Source organism: Schistocerca serialis, chromosome 4 (genome assembly GCF_023864345.2).
Source record: "Schistocerca serialis cubense isolate TAMUIC-IGC-003099 chromosome 4, iqSchSeri2.2, whole genome shotgun sequence".
In the NCBI taxonomy this organism is placed as follows: Eukaryota; Metazoa; Arthropoda; class Insecta; order Orthoptera; family Acrididae; genus Schistocerca; species Schistocerca serialis.
The window spans coordinates 479,703,535-479,708,456 of NC_064641.1; positions in this window are offsets into that span (position 1 = coordinate 479,703,535).

The window sequence follows — 4,922 nt, forward strand, 5'->3', positions numbered from 1 at the left end:
CTGCTTAGTGTATTCATCTCGTGGTCTCCCTCTACGATTTTTACCCTCCACGCTGCCCTCCAATACTAAATTGGTGATCCCTTGATGCCTCAGAACATGCCCTACCAACCGATCCCTTCTTCTGGTCAAGTTGTGCCACAAACTTCTCTTCTCCCCAATCCTATTCAATACTTCCTCATTAGTTACATGATCTACCCATCTAATCTTCAGCATCCTTCTGTAGCACCACATTTCGAAAGCTTCTATTCTCTTCTTGTCTAAACTGTTTATCGTCCATGTTTCACTTCCATACATGGCTACACTCCATACGAATACTTTCAGAAATGACTTCCTGACACTTAAATCAATACTGGATGTTAACAAATTTCTCTTCTTCAGAAACGCTTTCCTTGCCATTGCCAGTCTACATTTTATATCCTCTCTACTTCGACCATCATCAGTTATTTTGCTCCCCAAATAGCAAAACTCCTTTACTACTTTAAGTGCCTCATTTCCTAATCTAATTCCCTCAGCATCACCCGACTTAATTAGACTACATTCCATTATCCTTGTTTTGCTTTTGTTGATGTTCATCTTATATCCTCCTTTCAAGACACTGTCCATTCCATTCAACTGCTCTTCCAAGTCCTTTGCTGTCTCTGACAGAATTACAATGTCATCGGCGAACCTCAAAGTTTTTATTTCTTCTCCATGGACTTTAATACCTACTCCGAATTTTTCTTTTGTTTCCTTTACTGCTTGCTCAATATACAGATTGAACAACATCGGGGAGAGGCTACAACCCTGTCTTACTCCCTTCCCAACCACTGCTTCCCTTTCATGTCCCTCGACTCTTATAACTGCCATCTGGTTTCTGTACAAATTGTAAATAGCCTTTCGCTCCCTGTATTTTACCCCTGCCACCTTTAGAATTTGAAAGAGAGTATTCCAGTCAACATTGTCAAAAGCTTTCTCTAAGTCTACAAATGCTAGAAACGTAGGTTTGCCTTTCCTTAATCTTTCTTCTAAGATAAGTCGTAAGGTCAGTATTGCCTCACGTGTTCCAGTGTTTCTACGGAATCCAAACTGATCTTCCCCGAGGTTGGCTTCTACTAGTTTTTCCATTCGTCTGTAAAGAATTCGTGTTAGTATTTTGCAGCTGTGACTTATTAAGCTGATAGTTCGGTAATTTTCACATCTGTCAACACCTGCTTTCTTTGGGATTGGAATTATTATATTCTTCTTGAAGTCTGAGGGTATTTCGCCTGTTTCATACATCTTGCTCACCAGATGGTAGAGTTTTGTCAGGACTGGCTCTCCCACGGCCGTCAGTAGTTCCAATGGAATATTGTCTACTCCGGGGGCCTTGTTTCGACTCAGGTCTTTCAGTGCTCTGTCAAACTCTTCACGCAGTATCGTATCTCCCATTTCATCTTCATCTACATCCTCTTCCATTTCCATAATATTGTCCTCAAGTACATCGCCCTTGTATAGACCCTCTATATACTCCTTCCACCTTTCTGCTTTCCCTTCTTTGCTTAGCACTGGGTTTCCATCTGAGCTCTTGATATTCATACAAGTCGTTCTCTTATCTCCAAAGGTCTCTTTAATTTTCCTGTAGGCGGTATCTATCTTACCCCTAGTGAGATAGGCCTCTACATCCTTACATTTGTCCTCTAGCCATCCCTGCTTAGCCATTTTGCACTTCCTGTCGATCTCATTTTTGAGACGTTTGTATTCCTTAGGCACCTCGTACGTCGTAATAAATTTGTCTCTCGCTTCGGAACATGGGTGTTGGTGAACATTACCCATTGCCTGACATGATACATAGGCAATTTGACCTTCTCGTCTTTGACGCCTGGCTGCCGCTCTAGGTTCTTTTTTTTTTTAAAAAAAAATATTCGGCACCATATGCCCTTCAGTCTCTTAGCTGAAGTATGTACAGATGATGCGTCTTCTCCATGGAGTGGTTTACACAGTTCGATTGGAGAGGGCAACTTCCGACGATAAATTGCCTCATACCGCGATGATGCAGTTTTGAGTTGTAGGCTGCTACCACATACTGTATCGGAGCGTCCCAGTCACTATGGTGACTATTTAAGTAATAACTTTGCATTTCCTCCCATTCAGTTGTGATTGAAATGCATTCGTTGTAACTTCAGAATCTGTAAACTGGGTAAGAATTTTACAGATTGTTCATAACGGCTTCATTAACTCTAACATGAAATTGATACCTTGATCAGTTTTTACAGTCTCTGGTGTCCTAGATTTTAAAATTTTTTGGTTCAACATTTCATGAGTAACCGTCTCTAACAATGAGTTTAGCACCGTAATCATAGCAAAATGACGTAAAAAGTATTTCAAAAACTGAGCATATTTGCGCAGGGAGTTCTCCACGATCTTAATTTTCACAAAATAGGCTTATTTTATGTATGTTAGCCTTTATTTTATATTTCAAAACGACCGGTTTCACATCTTCAGATATGCTAAGCAACAAAATAAATTACATTTGGGTTCTAATCCTCTGTTTACAAAGCTTAAAAATATTATAATCTTAAAATACACAAGCTGTAGAACGTAGCATGTCACTGTTACAGAGTAACCTGTCCTAAAATAAATTTGATTGGTGCAAACCCCTGCAGCGTTAAAGAGTGCGCTCTGTCCGAAGAACGGATCTAAAATACAATATTGAAGTAATTCATATAAAAAGATTCCTAAACATTATACACAAAACATTGATGACAATTTTCTTAGCTTTGCAAACATATTATTTTTTTTCCATTCTATATTAAAATATTTAAAACAATTCGATTGGTGCGTAACGTCTGTACCGTTACAAAATGCTCTGTGTTTGTACTAATGGATTAAGACACCATTCCGAAATATTTTATACATGAAACATTCCAAAGCATTAAACATGAATTCTGAGGATTCCCTAACTTTACAAACATATTTTATAACAGGGAAAATATAAAATAATTAAAAAAGTGTCTTCTATTCCTTCATTGGACGATCGTAGGGGGAGCTGTATAAGCACCAGTCTGAAAGCAGTGCCACACAGAGGTTTCCTACATCGTCTCGAATTCGCTGCTGCCAGTCCACTGCAGAGGCTTAGTAAAGCTTTTCATCACATCCCAAAGAAACTTTTGGGGCTCTGTGCAGCTTCTACATTAGTCGTCCTAATGTGCTAAGTTCATATATGCTCTTTTTTATGTGGGTTTATAACGCTGTCCTGCTACTGTATCCACAATGTTCCTTGCACCGAACCTCGGAGCTTCTTCCTGTCCAGCCTATACAATATTTCTCACGATTCGTACATTTAATCTTGTACACACCAGAATTGTTATATTTTTCCTTTTTTGTCATGTTGGGTCTAAGCTTTAATTTGTGCGCTATTTAACCTTCATTCTAATGTGCCATGGCAAGGTTTTGTGGAAATAATTTCGCAATTCCTTGTGACACACGCCCTTTGTATGTCAAAGTAACCAATTTCTTATTAACTTTAATCGTCTTATTTTTACAGATTGTATTGTTAAATTCGTTTTCGGTTTTTTATACAAACTCGTGATTTCTTGTGTCCTATACCTACTTTCTGTTGCTGTTTGTTCAATAGCTCCTAATTCTATCTTTAATTCGTCCAATAAGAATGGCAATCTGAGTGTGCTCTTGCACATTGCGTGAAAGTATGCTTTGTTATGTTGTTCTGAGTGGAATGTGACCTCTCCTATAATATATCTGAGCACCGATCCTTTCTGAAAACGCTAAAAACGTGCCCTTCTCATTCCATTTTACGGTCATATTTCAAAAATTAATTGCTTCATTCTTTTCCATCTCTAATGTGAATAACTTTTTCGGATCCTGCTCCACTCTCTCTCTGTCTATCCCCTGCTGCTCCCCTCTCTCCATTCATCAATTCGTGCCCCCCTCTCTCCCTACACATTCTCTCCTGCCCACTTTCTCTACCTACCCTTTCCCCTTTAATGAACTGTGAGAAGATCCTGAACGACAGGTGTAGACGTACTAATGCATATACAAAAACTCCGAAATAATGCACTTGCATGGGCTAGTTACTAGTCAAAATCTGGATCTGTTCTAATAAAGCTAGTAAGGATACATCGACTGATTGCTGCTCTTTATGATTTTGAAATCTATGCAATTAATTTTTTTATGCAGTGTCAGTGTTCAATGAAGTATTTCTTCCTTTTTGTGATAATGTTTGGTTTCTTTTATTAACTATATAAGCTGACTATGGCACCATGTGCATTGCCTCTATCAGTACAAAACTATAAGAGCATAAAATTTTATAGGGTGTTTAGTTACTTAGTTCTAACTAGCCAACCAAGATGAAGTCAGGTTTGTTGCAAAAGTGGCTGTGTACTTTTATTTTTTCCAGTAAATTTAGTTGCACAACTTTCTCAGAAAAAGTAGTGCTTATAGGTTTCCTTCAGAGTCATTCTCTGTGGTCCCAAATTGAACCATGTGAGCAGAAAAGTTTGTTTTATTTAATTGAGCACATATGGAACATGGTACCTGGTAAACGGCGTTCGAAAGATAAAGCAAATATTTTTGAATAAAAACATCCTGTTCTACACACAAGCACAGCAGTGTTTACAGGCGCCACATAGCGGGCTGGTCCTCGCCGCTCTCTCCAGCCATCATCAAGGAGTATTAACTGTCTGATGATCGTAACACGATCGAAACCGGTCACCTGATTAATACATTTTAAATTTTAACTATTTACTTGCGATCCTAGATTGTTTTTCTTCACCTACATTGCTTTATGTAAGATGAAATAAATCATTCATTCAAAACGTGAGGCAGTTTTTATCTTCAGTGATATTTACGAAAACTGCGGTGATATTAAACCATCATAGGAGAAATGCACTGCCGAAAAAAGAAACATAAAATATGACACCCTCAAGGACTATATTCAGTGACACGAG